General features: G+C 42.3%; 1 long non-coding RNA gene across 1 annotated transcript in view; it reads left to right on the top strand.

Moving 5' to 3' along the window:
• LOC117876807 overlaps positions 1 to 26,675 on the top strand; it is a 45,089-nt gene that overhangs the window by 9,457 nt on the left and 8,957 nt on the right. The window contains exon 2 of the long non-coding RNA XR_004645548.1: positions 25,606 to 25,752. This is a non-coding gene — a long non-coding RNA (uncharacterized LOC117876807). The remainder of the gene's footprint in view (positions 1 to 25,605; positions 25,753 to 26,675) is intronic.

Here is a 26,675-nt window from a genome sequence, read left to right as displayed (position 1 = left end):
TTACTGAACTCCAAAAGGAGCAATTCAAGGCCAGTTCAAACTACAATCTCTTTAATTGGCATGAAGACTGTGATACCTCTGGGAAAATAAAACAAACATAGGAGGGAGGGTCATAGAAGTTAGAACCTAGAAAGATCAATTATGTCATCCAGTTCATCTACCTGTTACCGGAGGATGACTCCCTTTGCTAAAGTATTAAACATATGTTTCTAAAACTTTCCAAGGTACAAGATGGATAGAACATAGAACAAATGTTAAAGAGCAGCATAATGCACACTATTTATCAAACAGAAAATTGTTTGCTGGCTAGGAATCTGGAAAGGGAGCAACACCAAACAATTTTCTTGCAAATAAAGGAAAATTAAGAAAAATTTTGCCTAACTTTTATCCAAAGCTTTACATACCCTTCAATTTTACCTTGTTAGTCTAAATTAAAAAATAAATAAATAGGCAAATAGTACAACTATTTTATTTATAAGAAACATAATTAACTCTTCTACATCAGAGGTGACCATGAGTACCAGTATTTTCCTCTGCAGAATACTAGTGCTGAAATTTTTGTGACAAGTTTGTGAAAATGTGAGCACTGCAAGTTAGATATTGATATTTTTTTGAAATTTTAAAACAGAAAAAGTAAATTATTTTTAAAAGACGCAAGGCTGGATTCTCAGCCCATGAATTGAGATTTACAATATGAAATTCTGATTGGTTTAAAGCAGTTGAAGATTTTAAAAAGCTGTTGAAATATCCATTTTTGAAATACATGTCTTTTGTAGATTTAAAATTACAATTAAATACTGTACAATTTAAGAGTTTTACTGAATACTGCTAATGCTAATCAATTTTATGAGGAAGGCATTCAGATATTAGGATGATGAGCAGTATTGTGAAATCCTTGGATACACAGATACTTTGATAATTACCAAAAAAAGTACCATGCCTTACAGAATCTTTCTCAAATACAATACTGCCAGTGCCAAGACACTGGTGTCTCACCTGTGGCCAGGTTGCTTTTGCTATTCAGTAATCCTGTATTTCGTTCCACTTTGCTTTCGCACTACCCTGGTCACTTAATTTTCTTCTTGTTATCTGTGATGTCATAATGATGCTAATTCTTCTGTTGTTCATAGTCTTCCTGCAAAAAGAATGCAGGCAAGAGCTAGATTTCTAATGTAAAACCAGGACAAAAAAAAATCCCATTTACAGGCAATACTGCCCTCCCCAAACCCTTTCTTCTTACATCATAAAAACTAAACCAGAAAACCACCCTGGCACAAACCCAGTGTTTTTATGTGTACAGGTCACCTTTAACTCCATGTCTGTTACTCCATTGGTAACACAGGGATAATAATATTAATCTACCTATTTCACAGTAGAGTCAATTAATGTTTGTAAAAGTGTTTTTGAAGATGGAATGTGCTGCATAAGTGCTAAGTACCGTTTTATTCTATAACCCCAAATACAATAACTTCACAGACAGAGAGGTTTGCCTTATTTTTTAGGCTCTTTTTTTTCCTTTCCAAGTTCCCCTGTTCTGCGGGTGAGTGGCTATGGCTGAACTCAGAGCATTGACTCAGATTGATGTTCCAAGGAGCAAAAGGTGTTGAACTGAAACTTTAGCTGCCACACCTCTCCCTTCCCCAGGACTCTCAGGCACTGGTTTTACTATGCCCACAGTGACAGGTTTCAGAGTGGTAGCCCCATGTTAGTCTGTATCAGCAAAAACAACGAGGAGTACTTGTGCCATAAGTACTCCTCGTTGTTTATGCCCACAGTGAAATTCACAAAGCTGCATATGACAGGGAATGTTTTTTTCTTTATCCCCAGCCTTCTTGCTAAAAGGTAAAGTTTTTCTTTCTGTGAAAACTTAGTTCATGTATTCTAAATCCAAACCTATCACTGGTCTGGACAGGCAGCATGATAGAGGGTAAGGGTTCTAGGAGACCTCGCCACCTATTATAACGTTCTCCTTTAGAGGACAAGTACATGATAACAGGAAATAACAGAAATAATGTGGTTTTGAGCAGCAGATACTTTCAATACATAGAGAGTTAGAATTGAGTCCAATAGCTGTTGATGGAAAATCCTTATTAATACACCGGGTCCATCACCTTGCCATTTTATTGGGCCCACCTATGGATATTTTTTTTCAGTGGTTTTCCAGTGCGTCTGTGACAGAGGGTCTAGTCTCATGTTCCTAATTTATTGTTCATATTCCTTTTCCATTGTTACAGGTTTGTATTGAGGAAGAGGCCAATCTACCTATTTGAAAGGATAATATAGAAACTGGATGTGGCAGAGATGTGCTGCAGCTGGTCTATAATGAAAATGCAATTGCCTCATATAGCTTATTCTGTTATGTTAACCCAACTGTTTTTGTTTTAATTCCATTTTCTGTGTGTTTTTAGTAAATCTTGTTTTGATTATTATTATTGTATGGGCAACTTGTAACTTATAAGGAAAAGTGCTGAAGAGTAAAGAATTTCTGGAACCTGCACCCCTGTCAGTCTTGGTCATAGGGGCAGGAATAGAGATGTCCTCACTCAGTGAGGTGAGCTGCAAAAGGCTGTGGCAGATAGCACACGAGGGAAGAAGCTGAAAGATCACTCAAGTTGAGAGTTGGCAGGTGTGTTGGTCACGCCAACTTTAAATGACTCCTTTGATGGACTCTACCATTTCCCACAGAATATTGTTGCACGGTCAACTAGATCTCACTATTAAGAAATATTTTCTGACATCCAGCCTGAATTTTCCTTTGTTCAGTTTAATCCCATTGGCCTTAATGTTCAAAAGCGACTAGTGATTTGGGCTGTCACTTTACAGGACAATGGACAATTCTGCACTATAACTACTAAGTTTACAAAACATTGTGCAGTGTGTTTATCTGACTGACTCCTTAAAGCCAAAGGGAGTCACACAGCTAAAAACCCTTCAGTATTTTGAAAACGTACTCCTAAATTGTTTCAAGTTTTTGGCTTCTATATGGGATAAGAAGAATCTATAAATATCAAAGTTTGAAGCAGTGGCTTTTTTCAAAGTCTAATATATGCATAAAATAAATTCCAAAGGACAGAAAATTCTTTCCACCAATGATCATACGGATATGGTGTAAATTGTTTGTTCACTATAGCTACAGATTCAGGTGTAGCTAATTCAGTGGTGTACACTAACAGCCAAATTATGCCTGAAACTTGTATTTATGCACCAACGGGTAGGTTCAAGGAGCCTTCCCCAACTTGATGTCCCCCATATTAGAGACTGGACACAATTTCAGTTTATGTAGTCTCCTGGGTTCAGGGATTGTTTTCTGCTAGCACCACCTGAAGCGCAGGCCATGTCGAGGGATGGAGAGGAGGTCAACCATTGCCTCATTCCCTGCTACATCAGCCAGAAGAGCTGACAGGTGAGAAGGGGAAACACCTGTACTCTTGTACACAGTGTCCCCTGTAGTTCCCCAGGGGTAGTACAGCTCTGCCTTGCACTACAATTTGCTCCTATAAATGCAGCCTTTATCTTCCTGCATTGATATCACCTCACTAGGATATTACAGTGTAAATACAGGAAACTATCTCATCCCCTTACCATGGGGTTAGATTAAGATTAATGCTTCCCTTTAATGTAAACCATTCTTTCTCTTAACAGGGCAGATTCTTTTTTAAAAAGAAATCAAGGGTTGCTCAAAGACATAATTTAAACTCGGGTGGTTATGAGAAATGGCTAGTCTCTTTGCTCTCTGATTCAGCTATACAGTGGAAGGGAGAGGCGGCTAACGATGTGAAAAGTGGACTCAAGGGTCTGAAACGTGGATGAAGCCAATTGTCTAATCTATTATCTTTATTGTCTAAATTGTTTCTTTTGAATTTCCTGAATCTTAATCCAAGAAATCTCTTTGTGTTATTTTGGCTGTAAATTATTTATATGTTTCTCCTTCTTTTATAATACTCAGTTCCTGGGCTTCCTGTGAGATTTCATCAGTTACTAGTAACTAGAATATGTCCAAAAGGAGGAGAGGGAGAGTAACAAAGTGACAGTCTGGGATTTTCCGTAGCATTAATTGTCACAGATGAATAACAAATGGTGTTTTCTCTTGTGTCAGAGAGGCAGTGAAAAAATCTCTTGTAATTCCTTTAGAATAATTAATTAACCAACATTTTTTACTCCTCATCATCATTGTAGGTAAACTCTGCACTTCCCCTCCCTCCCCCATATGTCTTCGTTTACCTTACAGATGGAAAAAGCCTATTATCCAGTCTATCTCCCTGCCAATGGAACACTGTTCCCTAAAATATTCTCACTGGTGCATTGTCCAATTAAATACCCCTTGTGATGCCACAGCCTGGTGGATCATGCTGTCAGGAACCCCCCACACAGCCCATCCCAGATAGTCACCCAAAATGTTCCTTTCTTAGTTACATCTGACTACTACTAGTTGCATCCTCTTGTACCACCTAAATAATTCCTCTCCCTCAGTGGTGTTTTCACCTTTCAATAGGGTGACCAGATAGCAACTGTGAAAAAACGGGAGAGGGGGTGGGGGGTAATAGGTGCCTATATAAGAAAAAGTCCCAAAAAACAGAGCTGTCCCTTTAAAAATGGGACATCTGGTCACCCTACCTTTCAATCATTTGTAAACTATGTCCCACTGTCCAGCTGGCACATTGCCAAGCTGTACACAGGACTAGATTGTGCAACCCATACACCAGGGGTCGGCAATGTTCGGCTCACGGCTCTCCAGGGTAAGCACCCTGGCGGGCCGGGCCAGTTTTATGTATCTGCTGACGTGGCAGGTTCGGCCGATCGTGGCCCCCACTGGCCGCGGTTCGCCGTCCCGGGCCAATGGGGGGGGCGAGAAGCCACGGCCAGCACATCGCTCCACAGCACCCTCTTCACCTGCCTCTCCCCACCCTGGGTCCTACCCCCAGGGAATGTGGGCCAGGTCATCCCTCCCCCGCTTCCATTTCCCCTGCAGCTGGAAGCAGCTCCCATCCCTTCCCTCCCACACAGTGCCAAAAGGATGCTGCTGGCCACTTTCTGGTGTGAACCCTGGCAGAAATCTGAGGAGCGGGGCATGTGAGCCTACATGGCCCCCACCATGTTGCCTCGGGAAGACGCAGGTACCAGGAGAGGTGGGTCTTTCCCAGGGGTCCAGCCAGGTTTGGAGAGTGGAGACCACCAGGCAGGGAAGGTTGGGTAGGTCAGTCACCCTCCCTGTGTGCAAGAGGTGTACGGGAGTGTGTGTGTGGGGGGGAAAGGTAGAGGTGTGTGTTTCACCTCTCCCCATGTGAACCCTAAAGCCGTAAAGATAAGAAGGTAAATAAAAAGAATCAGGAGTACCGCCAGCTTCTAGGGTGGCGGAAGGTCCCGCCCCGAAATGCCGCCCCCCCCACAGAGGCAGCGGAAGGTCCCGCCATGGAAATACCACTGCGGTCGCCGCCCCCCAAATCACAGCACCCTAGGCAACCGCCTAGGTCGCCTAATGGGTTGCGCCAGCCCTGAAAAGGATCCAGCTATGCAGTATTTCTTTTTAATGGGGGTTCAATCAACTTGATGTTAATTTGAATGTTTGTACTGCACAGTTCTAATTGATTGCCATTGAACTCGCTTGAATACGAGTAATTTTACCATGTGTCCCGTATTCAGCATAGGGAAATATGGTCACCCTAATGTTGGTGAGCATGTACTCACATGACCAGTTTCATTGTCCAGGTAGATTTCAGTGAGCTTGCTCATATGAGTAAGTGCTCACCTATATGAGTAAGGGTCTCCCCATCTAGCCCTTAATAATTTCTCACAAATCCAATCCGTCCAGCTTCCTAACCATTTTGCTTGCTTTTCTCTGAACTCTCTCCAGCTTTTTCAGATATGTAGAGTAATAACGTGCTCTGAACGGAATGGAATATTCCAGATACTCTGTAGACTCAATGCAGCAACAAGTCTGGTGTGTTTCTGCTCCTTGGTGTGATGCCTCTGTTGTTTTGTGTAGCTGAAAATTGTATTGGTCTTATTTTTTTTACTGTTGCATCACATGGCAAACTCACATCTCATTGGCTCTCCACTGTTACCCTCAAATCTATTTCACTGTTACTGTTTTCCAGGTTTCTCCCACCATATTAAAAAAATCATTGTTTTACTGTTTTTGTCTTCTTAATAGTGTTTCAAACTGATTATTTTTCAGTTCCCCACATGTCTGAGAATAGAATCTCCATTTTGCAATTGGGTAACTGAGACACAAGAGGAGTTGCCTGATTTGGATGAGGGGAAAGCAGTGGACGTGTTATTCCTTTACTTTAGCAAAGTTTTTGATACGGTCTCCCACAGTATTCTTGCCAGCAAGTTAAGGAAATATGGGCTGGATGAATGGACTATAAGGTGGATAGAAAGATGGCTAGATCATCAGGCTCAATGGGTAGTGATCAATGGCTCCATGTCTAGTTGGCAGCCGGTATCAAGCGAAGTGCCCCAAGGGTTGATCCTAGGGCCGTTTTTGTTCAATATCTTTATTAATGATCTGGAGGATGGCGTGGATTGCACCCTCAGCAAGTTTGCAGATGACACTAAACTGGGAAGAGTGGTAGATACGCTGGAGAGTAGGGATAGGATACGGAGGGACCTAGACAAATTAGAGGATTGGGCCAAAAGAAATCTGATGAGGTTCAACAAAGACAAGTGCAGAGTCCTGCACTTAGGACGGAAGAATCCCATGCACTGCTACAGACTAGGAACCGAGTGACTAGGCAGCAGTTCTGCAGAAAAGGACCTAGGGGTTACAGTGGACGAGAAGCTGGATATGAGTCAACAGTGTGCCCTTGTTGCCAAGAAGGCTAACAGCATTTTGGGCTGTATAAGTAAGAGCCAGCAGATCGAGGGACATGATCATTCCCCTCTATTCAGCATTGGTGAGGCCTCTTCTGGAGTACTGTGTCCGGTTTTGGGCCCATACTACAAGACGGATGTGGAAAAATTGGAAAGAGTCCAGCGGAGGGCAACAAAAATGATTAGGGGGCTGGAGCACATGACTTATGAGGAGAGGCTGAGGGAACTGGGATTATTTAGTCTGCAGAAGAGAAGAATGAGGGAGGATTTGATAGCTACTTTCAACTACCTGAAAGAGGGTTCCAAAGAGGATGGATCTAGACTGTTCTCAGTGGTACCAGATGACAGAACAAGGAGTAATGGTCTCAAGTTGCAGTGGGGGAGGTTTAGGTTGGATTAGGGTGGCCAGATGTCCTGATTTTATGGGGACAGTCCAGATTTTTGGGTCTTTTTCTTATATAGGCTCCTATTTCCCCCCTCCCCCTGTCCCGATTTTTCACACTTGCTCTCTGGTCACCCTAGGTTGGATATTAGGAAAAACGTTTTCACTAGGAGGGTGGTGAAGCACTGGAATGGGTTACCTGGAGTGGTGGTGGAATCTCCTTCCTTAGAGGTTTTTAAGGTCAGGCTTGACAAAGCCATGGCTGGGATGATTTAGTTGGGGATTGGTCCTGCTTTGAGTAGGGGGTTGGACTAGATAACCTCCTGAGGTCCCATCAAACCCTGATATTCTATGATTTGGCCAAGGAGACATGAGAAGTCAGTCGCAGAGCTGGGAATGTCTGCTGCAGAGCTCAGAATAGCTGAGAATTTAATTCCTCTTCTGCTAGACAGCTATAACTGCCTCTCTTTTCCTAGTGTCCGAAGACAGAGCAATGCAGTTGTATGAAAAAGCCTCATAGTGGCTTTCCACCTGTAAGTGGAAATTTCTCTCTTACTTCCCTGGGACCCTCATCAAGTTAATCATACTAGCCACACTCTGTGCAGAACTTGTCTGAGGAGTGATTTTCACCAGCTTAATCCCAAACCTTGGTCTTCTGTGTGGCTGGCCTATACACAGATTTTAGTGGCTGGAGCTGTGCTAACTTCCAACAAAGTGTAAAAGGGAAAAAAAAGTTGTTTGTGGGGCATATTGAGAATATTTACAGTTTTTTTTCATTAAAGCCAATATCCTTACAGAGACTACATGGATGTGAGGCTGAGTTCAGTAACATGTCTAAAAGAACTGGACAGATTAGAAATCTACTCCATCATCATTCATTATCTGGGTAGAGAAAATTTCATAAAAATGGAAGATGTTTTTTCAGGGACACGCTCAGTGAGTTGGTCCATGAATTGAAGATCAAACATTTTCACTGGGAAATTTACTTGTTTTCTCAAGTGTTCTCATGCTGACTCTGTGCCCTGAAATGTTCCTTTCTTGGCACAGTTGTATCACGTCAGCCATCAACACACTCAGCTGGAATCCTCTTCTTTCCTTGCTTTCTTACCCCACGGTCTAGTACAATATCAGGTAAGTATCTAGCTCATGCCAGCTTGGAGGGATAAGTCTGTATTACTTTTTGGTTGTGGTTGATGGGGAGGGGGAAAAAAACCCAAAACAATAAATGGTGAACATGATCCTGCTGCCTGTAAGAACTATCTTTGAAGATTTCTAAACCATCAGAAACTTTAGTCTGTTTTCAACATATGCTGAAGGTCATCTGATTCATATCCATCAAATGTTGAAGAGATGACTCATAGTCAAACAAATCACACTTTAAAAACTTGACTTATATATATATATATATACACACACACACACACACGAAGAAATAATCTCTCTTCATTTAAAAGGGTTTTTCATTCCTTTTTGTTTTTTATTAGAGAACATTCAATAACCCACCTCCACACATTACCTGTTTTTCTTAAATTATGAATGTTTATATCCTTCCATACTCATCAATAATACATAGTCTACAGGTGTCTCACTTTCCCTTTTCCTTGATACATGCTTTGTACTTTAAATCAAATTGACTGTCTCATAATAACAAGAAAGACTTAATTTCTAACTGGACAAATAGTCAACTTCAGGCCAGTATCCTGCTTAAAGCAGTGGCTAATACCTGCTACGTCAGAGGAATGTTTCATACCCTACTACCAGTTATGCAATATTGTGAATAATAGGGGATGTTCTACCCCCAGCAGTGATCAATTTATATCCTACAGCTTGAGATTTGATTAAGGCTATGATAGGAGCACTAATACAGACCTGTGCACTGACTGATCCACTAATCGCATGGGTTAGAGCTTAAGGTGACCTTGTGTCAAGTAAAGTACACCCAATACTTCCATGAGGTTTGAGGGGGGTATATGCAGGCACGCTTTCTGACTGCATGGTATTCTTTGAGGGATGGGAGCTTAGTTTGCATTTCTCTTCATTATTTCTCTATAGGCAACTTTTTTTAAAATGCTGACTGCATTAAATTGCATCATCCCCTATTCATCAGGTAGCTTCTTAGCCCTGGGGACATAATCTCTTGAATTTACAAAACAAATTCTAGTGGTAGGAAATGGTTTAAAAACTGCCACAGATTTAAAAGGGTGTTCAGGAAACAATGACTCTCTCGTAGTTTGTGGGTAACTGGAAAAATTGTATTTCTTTTGACAAACATAATCTATGCAAAACTACCTGATAGGGATGTCCACATGAGGCTATTATTTCAGTTTAATTCAGCTTCTATATTAATTTGTAATTCATTTAGATTTGTTAAAATGTTTGTTAAAATGCATCCATCTAATGCTCTGGGAAAATGTACTTTGTCAGTGCAACTACATAGTAAGGAATTGGAATTGTATCCAAAAACTAAAACTCTCTAAGTGAAGGAGTTAGATATCTTACCAGGGAAGAAACTGAGATATGTGAAATTAGGAGCTTTACCCTTAGCAATGCACCAACCAATGTCATATATGGGATTAGAAACTAGGTCTCCTGATTCTCCATTCCCACTCTTCGACCATGCTGCTTCTTAATAACTGTAGTAGAGCTGGTCCAAACATTTCCAACTGAATATTTTTTCATTGGAAAATGCAGTTTCATCAAAATCAAAACATTTTGCAGGAACATGCCTATTTCGACTAAATCTTTGCCAAAAAAGAAAGATTAAACAAATTGTTTCTTCTTTGTCATTTCATTTCATTTTGACTTTAATATTATATTAAAGTATTAGTTGTAATATTACATATTTTATATTGTATTTTATTGTTTCAACATTATCAGAAAAATTTTGAAATTTCCACTTTTGGTTCTAATTCAGAATTTTTTTTTCAACATGTCAGTATTTAACTTGAAATGGAAATTCTAATTTCTGACCAGCTCTACTATGTAGTAAATTAGTTATCTCAGGCAACATCAGTTTTCAAGTAAATGGTGGTTGAAAAGGGGTTTATATAACATCAAGTATGATATATGGTAGAAAACAAACTGAAGAGTAGAATCTGACCACAGAGTTAATCTGCCAGTATAAGTGAATTTGGTTTGCTACAATCCTTTGTCTTGTGACACAAAGAGGCACACATTCTGGATTAGATTTACCCCAAGGAGCTTTTATGGTTCCATGATATGATCTCTATTCAGATCTTCTAATGGTTCCAGTAGTAATGAAAATGGTACTACTAAAGTTGTCTTCCACTCCAACCACACAAGCCATCAATTTCTTTTTATTATTCATCCTCACCTATATAAAATTTGACCCTGGTTATATCTTTGACCATATTTCCTTCTACTTCCTACACTTTCCTCCCTCTTCTCTCCAGCCACACTGGTGCTTTTCTTATAGTACAGCGTCCTATACTACTAAGTATCTCACACTTCATTTTGCCCTATTGTCCTCTCTGCCTTTCAAAGGGAAGCCACAGCTGTTGTCTCAGTTGTATCTTCTCTTAGGACCCAATCCTGAAAACATTTGCTATTGGACATAGTGCTTACAGCCACAAGTAGCCCCATTGCCTACAAGAAACCCAGTTACTTAAGGCCAGATTTTCAAAAAAGCTCAGCATGTTGGGTGCTCCTCGGAAAATCTTATGTGTAAGTATCACAGTGGGAGAGGCTGAGCTATAAGCAATTTTTTAAAAATCTGGTCCTTTATTTAGGTGCCTAAATGGGAGCTTAGCTCTTTTGAAAATCTGGCTCCGATTGTGGGCACTGAGCCCTTGAAAGTCTGACCCTTTACGTTTGCTAGGTTGAGCTCTTCTATATAAATTTATTCTTAGCACTGTGTAAGTGACCAGCTCTATAAAATGATTTTTATTTGAATTTTAATGCATTTGAGCCAAACTAAGATACTGAAAAGCATCTCAGAACTCCTCCTGAGAAGGATCACATTATGCTTCACAAATAAATAAATAAATTAAATAAAAGGTACCAGATTTCACCAATGTCCTGGTAACATGCTATGACCTCTTTTGGTATCATGTAATCCAAATTCACATATGGGTAGTCTGTTCAAAGAAAAGTGCACTGCTCCTAAGTTTTCCACTTGACAACATAAAGTGATCCCAGTGCAGTGAATCAATATCTCATAACACAAGAAAGGTCTCTAAGGCCTTGTCTACACTACTGCAATAAGTCAATCTAAGTTACGCTACTTCAACTATGTGAACAACGTAACTGGAGTCAATGTAGTTTAGGGCGATTTACTGTGGCGTCTACACTATGCTGCGTCGATGGGAGTCACTCTCCCATCGACTTACCTTACTCTTCTCATTCTGGTGGAGTACTGGAGTCGACAATTTAGTGGGTCTTCACCAGATCTGCTAAATTGATCCCTGCAGCATCGATCACAGCAGCTTTGCTCTCTGGTAAGTATAGACATGGCCTAAGGTAAATTCTGAAGCATGGAGAAATTCCTGTTCAAAATAACACTGCTTCTTTAAAAGTAAAGTTGAATGTAGTGGCATATGTTGAAATAATATTTTGAGTGGTGTAATGAGCAGACAATATGGGATGCCTCATTGATTTTAAAAATACGTATGCTTTTTTTTTTTAATGCCTTGTTGCTAAATCTGCAGGCTACACCTCCAGAGACCCACTCAAGAGTCACCTTAATATCAAATTAATTCATGTTGATTGCTGCTGCTTATTAGTCACCACTTCAAAAAGGACTGACAATTAGTGGACATTTGAAAGGAAACATCGAAATAAATGTTGTGCATGTTGGAAAACGTGGACATTGGCTGCATTTTGGGATCCAACTGAGGATTTTGAGATTTGAAAGCATTTCTCCAAAAGTCGGGCTCAACTGTCTCCTGCAGCTGTGACAGAGGTTATGGATCTTTGCACTGGTGGGTCTGGTTTTTTCTTTTTCTAAATGTTACCTAGATGATTGGATATGGAAGTGTGCTGGGATTTTGCCCTCATTTGGCCTAGAGGTAAGAAAGGATAGCAGTGATGTTGGTCATAGAATCATATAATCATAGGACTGGAAGGGATCTCGAGAGGTCATATAGTCCAGTCCTCTGCACTCATAGCAGGACTAAGTATTATAGTAGTAATAGTAGTCATAGACTCATAGACTTTAAGGTCAGAAGGGACCATTATGATCATCTAGTCTGACCTCCTGCACAACGCAGGCCACAGAATCTCACTCACCCACTCCTGTAATAAACCCCTAACCTATGTCTGAGTTATTGAAGTCCTCCAATCATGGTTTAAAGACCTCAAGGTGCAGAGAATCCTCCAGCAAGTGACCCGTGCCCCATGCTGCAGAGGAAGGCAAAAAACCTCCAGGGCCTCTGCCAACCTGCCCTGGAGGAAAATTCCTTCCCGACCCCAAATATGGCGATCAGTTAAACCCTGGGCATGTGGGCAAGGCTCACCAGCCAGCACCCAGGAAAGAATTCTCTGTAGTAACTCAGATCCCACCTCATCTAACATCCCATCACAGACCAATGGGCCTATTTACCTGCTAATAATCAAAGATCAATTAATTGCCAAAATTAGGCTATCCCATCATACCATCTCCCCCATAAACTTATCAAGCTTAGTCTTGAAGCCAGATATGTCTTTTGCCCCCACTACCCCGCTTGGAAGGCTGTTCCAGAACTTCACTCCTCTAATGGTTAGAAACCTTTGTCTAATTTCAAGTCTAAACTTCCTAATGTCCAGTTTATATCCATTTGTTCTTGTGTCCACATTGGTACTAAGCTTAAATAATTCCTCTCCCTCCCTGATATTTGTCCCTCTGATATATTTGTAAAGAGCAATCATATCTCCCCTCAGCCTTCTTTTGGTTAGGCTAAACAAGCCAAGCTCTTTGAGTCTCCTTTCATAAGACAGGTTTTCCATTCCTCGGATCATTCTAGTCGCCCTTCTCTGTACCTGTTCCAGTTTGAATTCATCCTTCTTAAACATGGGAGACCAGAACTGTACACAATATTCCAGATGAGGTCTCACCAGTGCCTTGTATAACGGTACTAACACCTCCTTATTTCTATTGGAAATACCTTGCCTGATGCATCCCAAGACCGCATTAGCGTTTTTAACGGCCATATCACATTGGCAGCTCATAGTCATCCTGTGATCAACCAACATTACGAGGTCCTTCTTCTCCTGTTACTTCCAACTGATGCGTCCCCAATTTATAACCATGTACTACTCTTTCCTGCAACAGACATCCAATCATGGAGAATGCTATATCTCTGCCCGTTGGAAAAAAAAAAAAAGAGATGATGAGGTAGGTATAAAGAACCAAATACTCCTGTGCATCCACTCCAAGCAGAAACTTCCGATATTATCTATAAAGATGGGCCAAACCTAAAATCCTTAATTTGAACACTCCTACAGTTTGGGGAGGTTTAGATCTGGTGAGACAGGGTGGTTAAGGTGTTAGTCTGGAACTCAGAGTCCCAGATTATATTCTCTGTTCCACTGCAGACTCCCTGTCTGACCATGGGTGTATCACTTGCTGCCTCAGTTTCTCATCCCAGGGATGCTGTGAGATTAAATACCATAAAGATATTAAGGTGCTCAGGTATTTCAGTATTGGGACCCGAATAAGCACCTTAATAGATTCATACTTTGCTACTCAGGCCTTCTGTAGGCAGGTGGGATTAGGATGTGATAGAGACATGCCAACAAAGGTAAATAAATCTTTCTTGATGAGCTTCTCCATTTTCCTGATCCTACACTGAGATAGCTGTGCCAAGAAGTACTATAGGTGGAGAATTTTCATGAAAGTCAATGGGGCTTAGGTTCCTAAGTGACTTAGATGTTTTTGAAAATGGGACATAGGTTGCTGAGTTAGGTAGTCATTTTTTAAAAGTTTACCCTTTGTCTATGTGTAGGAAATTGTGCGCTGTGGTTTAGGCTATTTTTTTATGGAAATAAATACTGTATGTAAGTTTAATGAAGCATATAGAAGGACAGTCCATCTAGTGGTCAGAGTGCAAGTGAGTCTAAATTACAGAAGACATTTAAAATTGTAAATATTGAGTCAAGTGTTTATTAATAATATACAAATTAATTTCCTTAACACTATAGCCTCAAAGAACCCAAAGTCTTTGATTTAATTAGTTGAAAGGCTTCTACACACAATGTCATAATCAATGTTATGAAAGAATCTTTTTTCCTATGTATACACATTCTTTATTTTTAGAAAGATCATTTTTGGAGACAGAAACAGCTAAAATTGAATTTCTTATTTTGAGTTCCTGAGAGAGTGTACTATTTCATTAGACCAGGATACATCAGTAAAGGGGTTAGATTTCAAATTTGAAATGAAAGCTGTAGGGGTTAATTTAGGGAGGCCTGCTGAAAGTTGGGTGGGAAAAGATTTATGTATGGGAATCAAGTGACTGAAAATCTGGCAAGTTGTCTTTAGAGACCGAATGTTTGCTAAATTTGAAATACGTAGATTTTAAGCTATGATATTCATGTTATGTCTTCACTAAAACCTGGGAAGATCAATAAAGGATGAAATTATCTTTTAAGAGACCAGTGATTTTTGGGCACAAAAAGACATTGTAGGTTTCAAAGACATCCATTTAAAATATATTCTAGAAGAAAAAGAGTAATCCTAAAGTCTCGAGACTAGTGATTTAGACTGGCAAAGTGGGAGGGGGCAAAAGGACAAATAAGACAATCCACAAAATATGTGGTTAGGAGATCTAAAATGACAGTGGATAGTAATAAACAAAAGTCTGTTCCTATCCCCCTCTCACCCCATTACTAGTAATGGTGACAGATTTGGAAGTGCTGTTTTCATAAACTATAATTGATTTTGACTAAATACCTTTTCATTCTGAAGCCTCATTTTAATCTTGCTGTTGAAAAATTGAGGTCAGCAAATAGCATGCTATCAGTTTAATATGGCACTTTAGGGCAAACAATAGGAACCAGGCTTGCGGGGTGCTGCCTGGGAGGTGCTAAGCAGATTCAGCTTGCGCTGAAATCCAAAATTCATCTGCCTGTCTAGTGCTTTGTGCAATTGGGCCCCAAGTTGGTTGGGGTATCCAGATACTAGTGGAATACAATAATAACAGGGTCAGCCTCTGTAATTTCCTCTTTATTTTTTCACACTGATAATGAGATGTAGTTACGCATATGCCACTATTGTATGTTTTACATTTTCTCATATGCCTGCTTAGAACTCCGTTGGAGAATTTCCCCCCGAGAGAAGAATAAGTGTTTTTCTTCTCCTCTCTTCTCATCAGTTGACAAACTCCAAGGACACCAGCTGATGCAGCGAAGCTTTTTGTAGTCAGAAATTCATTTTTGAACAATGCTTTCCAATTCCTCGCTAATCTGTAACGTGTTGTTCAAACTGTGAATGTACGCGATTCCACTAGGATTAACACACACACGCATACTGAGGCCTTGAGCTGTGTATCAAAGAGAGTGATCTCGGTTTACTGTTGTCAGGATTTGTGGTGTTTGAATAACTGCCTCCTTAAATGTGGATCTCTGAACTTATTTACAGAGAACAACTTATTTACAAAACCTTAGTTTAATATATATATATATATATATATATATACACACTTTCTGAATATAAGATCACCATCCAGTGTAAAATAATGGCATTTATGCACAAAGGAAGACACTGAATTAAAGAGCAGCCTTCAACAGGCCCAGGATTTCACCCCATGTTTCACAGGATGCTGCGTGCCCTATGGTCTTATTGATTCCAATAACAAATTAAGGCATTGATCCTGCAATGAACCCTGCATGTAGACAGGGGCCCTCCTCCATGGAGCTCATTGCAGAACCAGTGCCCAGACCTATGAAGCAGAATCTGCCAAGTGCTACTTTCTTGTAACAACAGTAACATCTAACACTCTTTCAGGGAAATTCCTAATCAGAGTCCATGTCATTGAGCTTGCTGAGGAATTGTTTGTCTTCGTCTTGTGCAACAGTTTGACAGCTGAAATGAGATCAAAGGCATTACAGCTTATTCCTTAGGCTGGGTTTGGACTTTAATCACAGCCTTTACAATCAAGCTATTTTGTTCAATAGGACTACCTGATCTGGTTGGGAAGCCTACAAGATTGGGCCTTTAAATGCTCTGCATTTAACTATGGGCCAAAGGCAGTGCCAGGTTTACAATGGCTCCAGTGGCTCCATGGAGCCAGGCCCATGCCCAGAAGGGGCCACGGCCTGCTCCGCTTGCAGTGCGTCCTGAGACCCCGTTGGCTTCCCCTGCCCACCACTTGTTCCTCTCAGCCTGCCCGCCGGCTGGCTGAGGGCTCCTCTCCACTCCCTTGCTCCACCCCCTGGTCCTCTCAGCCTCCAGTGCACCTCCGGCTCTGGGCAATCTTGGCTTCCCACCATCTGCAAGGCCCCCCCTGTCTCCCTGGAACTCAGTTGTCTGGGACTGGTGCAGAAGCCTGGCCAGTCTCAGCCAGGTGTGTGTGTGTGGGGGGAGGGGGAGACATTGCGGAGGGCTTGGCAGGGCCCCTCCAGGCAAGTACGTCTTGAGGGACCCTGGCTGGGGCAGGTCCTGGCCTGGCTGATCACGCCACTCCCAAGAGGCCGGAACAATTCCAGGCCCTGGCTGTGCTGCCAGCTCTGCCCAGCAGACACAGTCGCCTCCCAGCAAGGCTGGTGAGTGCGGTCGGGAGACAGGGTTTGGGGGAGTGGGTCTGTGGAGAGTCTGGGGGGGAGCTGGGCTGTGAAGGGGCAGGGAGGATTTGTGTGTGTTGGGGCACTAGAGAGTGGTGGTTCTATGAGGGGTGCTGGGCAGTTGTGGTGGGGCTGTGGGCAGGGGGGCACTGGGCCAGGGTGGTGTTGTGCAGGGCACTCTGCATTTGTGCGGTGAGTCTGGGGGGGGCGCTGGGCATAGTGGGTCCTGGGGGGGGGCCTCTGGCCATAGGGAATCGGGGGGTGTTGGGCTGGGGAGGGCGTGGCATGGGCCTGCCCCGGAGGGGAAGGGGCACACTGGTAGCACAGGGCCAGGCAGGCCACTGTGCTTCTGGCAACTGCCGGTTTGTAAATAGTGCCCTTGCATTGGGTGGGCCATTGCCATGCCATGCCCCATTGCCTCTGGCTTGTCCCTCAGTCCAGGGACTGACCTCCTCATGCCATGCTCCATTGCCTCCATAGGGGCCAACAAATATGTTTGGCGCCAGGCCCACAAAAGGTTAATCCAGCCCTGGCCAAAGGCCCTGGCTTACTCCAAAGCAGTCAATGGCAAAACTCTGACTTCAGTATGAACAGGCTGGGGCCCCAAATGCTGCCTCTTGCTTTGTCAAGAATTTATGTTCTACATGCCACAAAATGCATTTTCTATATAAATCTCTCTCTCTCTCTCTCTTTCTCACACACACACACACACACACACACACACACACACACACACACACAGAGCTGAGAATTCTTGTTCTTCAGCTCCGAAATCACAGGCCTCTGCCATTTTAGCTATTGGGAAACTCCTTTAACTAACTGAAGTTTTAAGTCTCTTATCCTCTCTGTAGTCCAGCCACTGAAGTGCAACAGCATCGCTTGCTCATATAAACCAAGCCAGGACATGCAGTATCTGAGTTAGTCTCAGTCAATGGTAAGGTGAATTGGATTTGGTCTGTATCTAAGATCACAGGAGATGGATTATACACTATGACTGTTCTAATGAAAATTAACTAAAAAGGGATGATAACCTCTCTCTTTAAACAGAAAACTACTTTTCTTTCTTGTTTTAAACAAACATATATTTTGTTACTATGTATGTTAATAAACTGCGTAGTGCCATAATCAACACTTCACCAGTAGAAATGTGACAAAATTCTGGTGAGGTTACTATAAGTGGAACATCCTGTCCAATGCAAGGATTAGACTTAGACTATCTGAAATAAACTTTCCAACCCTGACCACCTTTGAATCTATGAAATTATAATAAATACTCGCTATACATTATGATTCATCCAATAGGTCTTTGAGGCTTCTGCAATAAATTAAGGGTGACATCATCTAGTATTTCACTAGGAAATATCTATATATCAAGCTAAAATAATTCCGATATTAGAATGCAGGCTCTATGTATTGTGACTTGTTAACATATGATCCCTGTTATAACACATTCATAACTTAGATCTGGATCCTGCAATAAGCACAGCATAGGTAGAGTCCTGGGTTGGCATGGAGCCCTTTGACTTCATGTGGTCTAACCATGCAATCCGTCATGCAGGATCAGGCCCTTCATTCCTACCCAGACACAATGCATGCATTTTCAAAGGGTCAGAATACATGGCTTAATGACTTTTATGTTTTCTGCCACTGATATAAATACAAATAAACTGTAATTATATTAGAATTGTACCTAAGGGAATCTAGTGTGCTAGGGCCCCATTGTGCTATGCTACTTTGTGCCTACTACAGCTGAGCTGTAACGCAACACAATCTCTTGGGCATGAAAACCATTTTTTAATTAAGCAGTTGGAATACTGCATTATTTGAAGATAATTCAGCTTCTTCTAATCCTTATTTGATTTTAGCTTTATTTCACTAATGTACATCTCGCTTCTTGTTGTTATCTTTCTCTTTTGAATCTCCTCAGAAATCCATTTACTCTGGGTAATTGCTCCATCATAAGGCACTTTTCTGTAACAGTCAGCACAATGACCTCATGTCAAAAGATGATGTTAAAATAAAGTGACTGTCATGATAAAGACATTAAAAAAAATAAAATAAAATCTACTATTTGTTCCCGTTTCCAATTACCCACCACTACAAGAAATGAAATAAAGTGGATAAAAGTCATAGCTACGCTCTTCAAGGGAAGTAAGACACTCTTCAATAATATAAGAAAAGACACTTAACATTATTTACTTACATGTATTGCTGGAGTCTGAACTTAGTAATCTTGATAGCAAGAGGCGGGGTAAGTATCAATACTGCTACTGAAGTATGAATCATATAGTGTTGTAGGTCATTTTATTCCCATGGCAACAATATTGCTAATGTATCTGCATGTGCTGGATTTATACTATCCTAATGAGCATAATACTACAGGGATAATGCTTTTAATAAAAGGAGTTTTATGCTAATGCTGCACTGTGTCAGTTTTTATATATGAATGCATCATACATACTAACAAAGCAATGCCATATGATTCATGGTTATACATCGGCTCTCACTTGGCTTGAGCAAAGGGAGGTGTATTTTGCAAGCTTCTGTACCTGGGGCCGGTAGAAGCAACAAAATATCACACAGCAAGATACTGATTCAAGGAATATTCAAACAGATCAAGATTCCAACAGCTGGCAGCAAGAACTACACCTCTACCTCAATATAACGCTGTCCTCAGGAGCCAAAAAATCTTACCGCATTATAGGTGAAACCACGTTATATTGAACTTGCTTTGATCCTCCGGAGTGCGCAGCCCTGCCCCCCGGAGCACTGCTTTACTGCGTTATATCCGAATTCGTGTTATATCAGGTAGCGTTATATCGAGGTAGAGGTGTAATTCTGAATGGTCAGCTCTGGACTCTGTTGAATTATCACAATTCATCATTCAGACTGATAGCTGTCATGACCCCATGGACAAGAAAAGCCCAAATAAATAGCACAGGGAAGACTGAAGCTTTCAGCTGTGGACAGATGTGAGAGAAGGCACCAGACTTGATGGTTGAGGTCCCTTTTACAAGATTCATAGACTCATAGACTTTAAGGTTAGAAGGGACCATCATGATCATGTGCTGTCCCCTCTACAAACCCAGCTGTAGAGGTCAGTGTGTGAGTGGCAGGTGGGAACGTGGCTGTCCCCCTGCTCTCCATCTTTGGTGGTCTAGCTCTGCTGATGGTGCTAGACTCCCCAATCCTTGCATGCTTTGCAGCATGTGCAGAGGTGAAAAGACACCTTATGCACTTATCTGCCTGCCCACCCCCACTGTGCACCTACGCAAGGTTTGGTATAATCAAGCTCATGCTGTATTTATTGTATTGGAACAAATGCAAGTGTTTACCATTAACTCTTACTGTATGGAAATAATATTTCATTGCAACAAAACACGATAATTGTATCTGAAGTCACAGGCTTTTCATTGGATTGCTCATTCCTGGAATAATGCAAACAGGAGGATGTGATACTTTTTCCAATAATTTTAATCAAAAACCCACTGAAGATTCATAGGCGACTCACTCCCAAAGTCTTGCAGCTTTGTTTTTCACTTAGCACTGTATCATTTAAAAATCATTTCAATGGCTGAACTTACAATGGGAGGGATTGCAACTTTGCTCCAGAAGCTAACCCACATGCTGATGGAGAGTGAGGTATGAAAGTCAGGAAGGCTCTGATCATAAAACTTTAAATCTCTGAAATTCTTCTTTTGAAAAATTATCTGTGCATTCCGGTGTGTGCTCTTATGGAATAGCTGATCCAGTACTACCAACCACATCATGTAGGGTTATAATTGTTTATAAACATGTAAAGTGCATTAAAATATAGATCAGTTTAAGGGTTTGTGAACATTTTAATTATAATCTTGTCAGATATGTTGTTTTGATAAACTAATCATATGTTAGTGAAAGTGATCTAGCTATATTAATAAAGAGAGAGCAGACACTTATGTAAGCTCTTTGATGTGCTTTCACAAGTTTTATATTTTGATTGGTATTTGTTTACAGCTGTTTTTCTGCAGATATAGGGGGATAGTGCAAAACTACTGTTTTTAAATTGGTAAATGAAGTGTTAAGCTTTGTGAACAAATAATTCAAATTTCACTCCCCAGGTCAACCAATGTACCTTCGTGCTAACCTCAAAAAAAAATCTCTGCCGTCCCAAACTGTATTTCTCTTGAGCGGAGGTTGCCATTTTTTGTTGTAGAGCTGGGAAAATCTGAATTTCAGTCAAAACCTAACACAGGGTTTAAAAGAACCCAGGTCTTCAGAGATGGGGAAGTAGTGAACTCCATCTCATTATATCACTGGCTATAGTTCCCTAAGTTCAATTCATTCATGATTTCATGTGTGGTGGGACAGGGCTGGCTCCAGGCACAAGCCCACCAAGCATGTGCTTGGGGCGGCGCCTGGAGGAGGGCGGCGCGGCAGGGTGCTCTGGCCCGAGAGCGGGGCCGTGACTGGGCTCGCCGCCCTCCCCGCGGCGCTCTGGCCGCCGGAGAGAGTGGAGAGCCCCGGCCGGGCTCGCCGCCCTCCTCCTGGCGCTCTGGCCGCCGGGGAGAGCGGAGAGCCCCGGCTGGGCTCGCCGCCCTCCACCCGGTGCTCTGGCCGCCGGGGAGAGCGGAGAGCCCCATCCGGGCTCTCCGCCCTCCTCCCGGCGCTCTGGCCGCCAGGGAGAGCGAAGCCGCAGTGGGCTCACCGCCCTTCCCCCGGTGCTCTGGCCAGTCGGGGATTGCGGGCCCACGGCCAGGCTCGGCGCCCTCCCCTGCCGCGCTAGGGGTGGGGGTGGGGGGCGGCGGGTGGCTTTTTTGCCTAGGGCGGCAAAAAAGCCAGAGCCGGCCCTGGGTGGAACAATGCTGTAGTGACATCTAGAATGAATGGCAGATTGTGTGTCTGTTTAAGTGTGCTACTGCTCAACTCATTCATGTCAATCATTCCTATGATACTATATATTTGTGTCCCTTTTAAAAATCTGTTGGTTGTCACTATGTGTTAATAAAGCCTGTTCTATGGGAACATCAAGACTCTACAGAGAGAGATGGAGGCAGGGTATAACGTAGTGTAACTTTAGCGCCCTCGTGGCCAAGATGGAGTCTGCTCTGCAGGCAGCTCTGGCCAAGAGAAGGCGTGCGCAGGAATGCAGTAGGAGAAATCCCTTCCACCACAGGGGCACCTGTTCCAAACCCCCCAGAGTGAACACACCCACCCACAGGAAAAGTACAGTGGATATAACAAGGGAAATATTTGTTTACAGAGGGATGAGAGGAGAAAAACAACAAGGGGAAATATAGGGGGAGCAGTAAGACGGGGCTGCATCCAAGCCAAAGCCCCACAGGCCCAGTGGTAGCACAGTCTGGAAGGGCTCAAATCTTCTCGGGTCAAATCTCTCAGTGCTGGTGCCACTGACGAGGCATCTTCCATCTCTCCAAGCACTGCAGTGGTGTGACTCCCTGCCATCTTCGGCTGCACCACTGCATCCACTTGCAACAATCGCTCCTCCTCTTCACGTATCTCTCGAATGAGCTTGTGGAATGGAGGTGGGTTTTGGGCCCGCTCCCTCAGCTGCAGTCGCCACATCAACCCATCTTGTCAGGTGCCCTGAAAGGTTTGGTCCAACCTAGTGGAATCAATGCTTCACGTGCTGGCTCCAGTATTTTTTCTGCTGAGGCTCCAGAGTTCCCAGCATGTTCAGTAGTGTGCAGTTGAATCGTTCTAGTAGTGGATCCCCTTGGGGATGACAAGGGGTGGTGCATGATTTTTTGATCCCCATGATCTTACAAAGTTCTTTTATTAACTGACTTTCAAAATCCCATCCCTGATCTGAGTGTAGTCTGGCGGGCAACCCATAGTGGATGAAGAGCTTTTCCCACAGGATCTTGGCAATGTGGACGCTTTTTGATCTTTGGTGGGATAAGCCTGGGCATAACGAGCAAAATGGTCTGTGACCACCAAGATATTTGCAGTACCCCGGCGGTCAGGCTCTAATGACAGAAAGTCCATAAAGACAAGCTCCATGGGTGCAGAACTCATGATGCTGACAAGAGGAGCCGCTTGCTTAGGCAGAGTCTTTCGTTGGATACATCTGATGCAGGTGTGAATATGGTGGGCGATGTCAGGCCCCATCCGGGGCCAATAGAATGTTGCCTTAACTAGGGCCTCCAATCGCTCGACTCCGAGATTCCCCATTCGATCGTGGCAGGCCTCTAACACGCCTCGCCGGTACTTCTGCGGTAGCACCAATTGCTTAGGGTGAGGCCTCTGGGGATGCTTCTGCCCTCGGTAAAGTCATCCATCCTGAATAAATAGGCAATCCCATTCTTTCAGCAAAAGGGCCTCCTCTGGATGACTTGGTCAAATAGCCCTGGGATCCTTTCCCCTTTCCAATGCATAAAGGATGTCCTTCATCCGTGGATCAGCTCGCTGGGCATGCTCCACCTCTTGATCCTTTAGTTTGGGTAGCTGAGGGTCCTGTACTCTAGTAAAACTTGAGTAGACTATGGGTATGGCTTCTGGTGGTGCACCCAGACAGTCAATTGTTCGTTCTCCATTGGCTGTGGATTTTTCCTCCACAATGGATACCCGTTGGCATAAAGCTCTCAATTCAGGGGTCTCTACGTTCATTTGATCATTGGGTAATAAATCCTTAGAGTGAGGCTGCCGAGACAAGGCATCTGCATCCATGTTTGTTCGACCAGGTTGATATTGCAGAGTGAAATCATAGGCAGAGAGTGCCGCTAACCACCGGTGCCCTGCTACGGATAATTTTGCTGTTGTCTTGATGTATGTCAAAGGGTTATTATCGGTTTTTATAGTGAACTTGACACCATAGAGGTAGTTATGGAACCTCTCTGTGATAGCCCATTTCAATGGCAGGAACTCCACTTGATGAGCAGGGTAGTTTCTCTCAGGCGGTGTGAGTCCCCGACTTGCAAACGCTACCGGTTGGAGTTTGCCCTCACGCTCTTGATAAAGGACAGCACTTAACCAGTGTAGCTTGCATCAACATGAAGTTCATATGGCTGGGTGGGATCAGCGTACACCAAAACAGGTGCTTGCATGAGCTGTTGAATGATTTTACGGAAAGCTTCTTCACACTCAGCAGTCCACCGCTTTCCAAAAGGTGCACCCACATTAAAGTATTGATGCTGAGGTGAGTTCCCCTTCTTCTTAGGAAAAAGATTTAAAGGCCATGCTCTTTAAACCCCAAAGTGGTTACAGTAGCTTGTAAATGCTAAATCGCTCTGGAAAGCCAGTTTTTTGCTGTTTCATTGATAATGTTTTTATTTTATAAGTACCTGCCCTTATTTAAAACAGAAAATAAATCCTACAGTAGTGGCCAAGAATACTTTGCTTTATAACAGCATTATCACAAGTTCGTGGCCATTATTATATGGCAACATAATATAGAAAGGTTTTTTATTGATGAGTATTGTTAATGCTGCCTCCTAGGTCAAAAAGAGGCCAACTACTCTTAAATAAGAGATTAGGGACTTGCTAATATAGCCAGCATTTGATGATGATTTTGGCAGGTACTTCCTGTCTATGATTTTCCCATCTGGGGAAATTTTTTTGAGAAATCTGTCATGATTCAGTCTTGACTTCATCTGAATTCCTTTGAGTTCATAGGTCCTTAGTAATTTGGGTCCAGGATAGTGTATGATGCAGACCCCAATAGATATTAACATCTTTGGTCAACATTGTCCTTCTACCAATAGAAGAAAGGTAGTTTTATTAGTACTATTCGTGGCCTTTGATGATGTTAACCATGAGTTGTTGCTAATCTGTCCATGGAATGTGATGGGGTGATTGGGATCATTGTTCAATGGCTCCATTACTCCTTTTCTGAAAGATCTTAGAGGTAAGTGTTTGGTAACTGCTCATGATTGCCCTCTCATGGAGAATCCTGCAGTATCCCATTCTATCACCAATGTGTATGTAAGGCTACTAGAGGAGATCATGGGGCATTTGGGCTGCAGTGCCACCCGTCAATATGGTGATGTTTTATCCCTGTTTCGTTTTCACTGAATTTGGTTGATGTAGTTTCTTTGCTTTCCAAATCCCCAGCCAAGGAAAGAAGATGCATGAGAGCCAACTGGCTGATGTTTAATATGGGTAAGATGGAGGTGAGTCAGGGCTAAGAAACTAGAGGGGATTGTGACTTCCTTATCTGTTGGTGAAATATGTCCAGTCCTTTCCAAAGAGTTTCACAACTTTACAGGTACCTTTTGATTCTCATCTGCTCTTGGATTGATGGATTCACAGATTTTAAGGCCAGAAAGGACTACGTGATCACCTAGTCTGAGCTGCATAAGTCAGGCCATAGGACTGCCCTATTTTCTGCTTCAAGTCCAATAGCTGTGGTTTAACTAATGCTTATCTTTTAGAAAAACATCCAGTCTTAATTTTATAATTTCCACCACAACCCTTAGTAAGTTGCTCCAGTGGTTAATTTACTCACATTGTTAAAAAATGAGAGACTTATTTCTAGTCTGAATTTCTCTAGCTTCAATCTCAAGCCATTCAATCTTGTTTTACCTTGGCTGTTTGATTGAAGTTCCTTTTATTATTAATGTTTTTCCCCCTCTGTGGGTACTTAAAGACTGTAATCAAGTCATATCTTAATTTTTGATAAATCATCTAGATTGAGCTCCTTTTGTTTTTCAATCCTTTAATCATTCTCATGACTCTTTTCTGAACTTTTCCAGTTTTTCAACATCCATCCTGAATTGTGGACACCAGAAATAAGCATTCCAAGAGTGGGCAAGCACTACACGTAGAATTCATCTTCAGCTGATTATCCACCAACTCTCCCAAGTTTTCAGAGTTACTGTTTCCAAAGAGTCCCCCATCCTGTAAGTATGGCCTACATTTTTTGTTCCTAGATAATATAGGACTTTACACTTGGATATATTGAAATACATGCTGTTTGATTATGCCCAGCTTAGTAAGTGATCCAAATTGCTCCATGTCATTGACGTGTCCTCTTCATTATTTTCTACTCCCCCATCTTTGTTCCCCAGGTAGCAAAAGGTTTGTGCGTGCAATTAGCTAAGAGATTGCAGCCTTTCCTCGCCTCATCACAGTCAGTCATCCATACCTCTGTTCGCTCTCGGTTGGAGTGCTGCAACATAGTGTACTTGGCACTGCCCAGAGAGACTGTTGTCTTTTGCTCTTTACGTAACAAACGCAAAACGAAGAAACAATAAGATCAGCAAGGTGAGGTCCAAATAAGTATTTACTAACTTTATACAACGTGAAGGCCTCACTAGATAAATATTAGAGCTTGTAAAAAAAAAATTCAACTGAACAGATTTCCATCAGAAAATACGGTTTTGTCAATATCTAAATTTCCCGGGAATGTGTTAATTTTGACTAAACTTTTTATTACAAAATGAATTGGTGCCATTCCATGAAAAATTGTGATGTTTCATTCCAATTGGGAAGTGAAATGAATTCTGAAATGTTGGCATTCCTGCAGAACAGAAATTCCTTTTTCTGACCAGCTGTAATATGTATGCTGCTGCTCTGGCCCAGTTCTGGTAGCTTCTGAAACACAGAAGACAGTGAGGAACACGAGAGAGCTCATAAACTCTTTAAAGGAAGACTGCCCAGTTCCTACGTACTACAAAGATCATTAGGCAGCTTCAGTTAATGTAGTATGCCATCTTAACTGAGCAGGTCAGTCTGGGCATATTGCACCTGGGCTCCTTGAAATATGCTGATTTCTCACTGGCTTCTATGTGCAATTCAAGATGTTGGTTTTAATCAGCAATGC

The sequence above is a fragment of the Trachemys scripta genome, chromosome 4 (genome assembly GCF_013100865.1).
Source record: "Trachemys scripta elegans isolate TJP31775 chromosome 4, CAS_Tse_1.0, whole genome shotgun sequence".
Lineage (NCBI taxonomy): Eukaryota > Metazoa > Chordata > Testudines > Emydidae > Trachemys > Trachemys scripta.
This window is presented reverse-complemented; position numbering and strand designations above follow the sequence as displayed.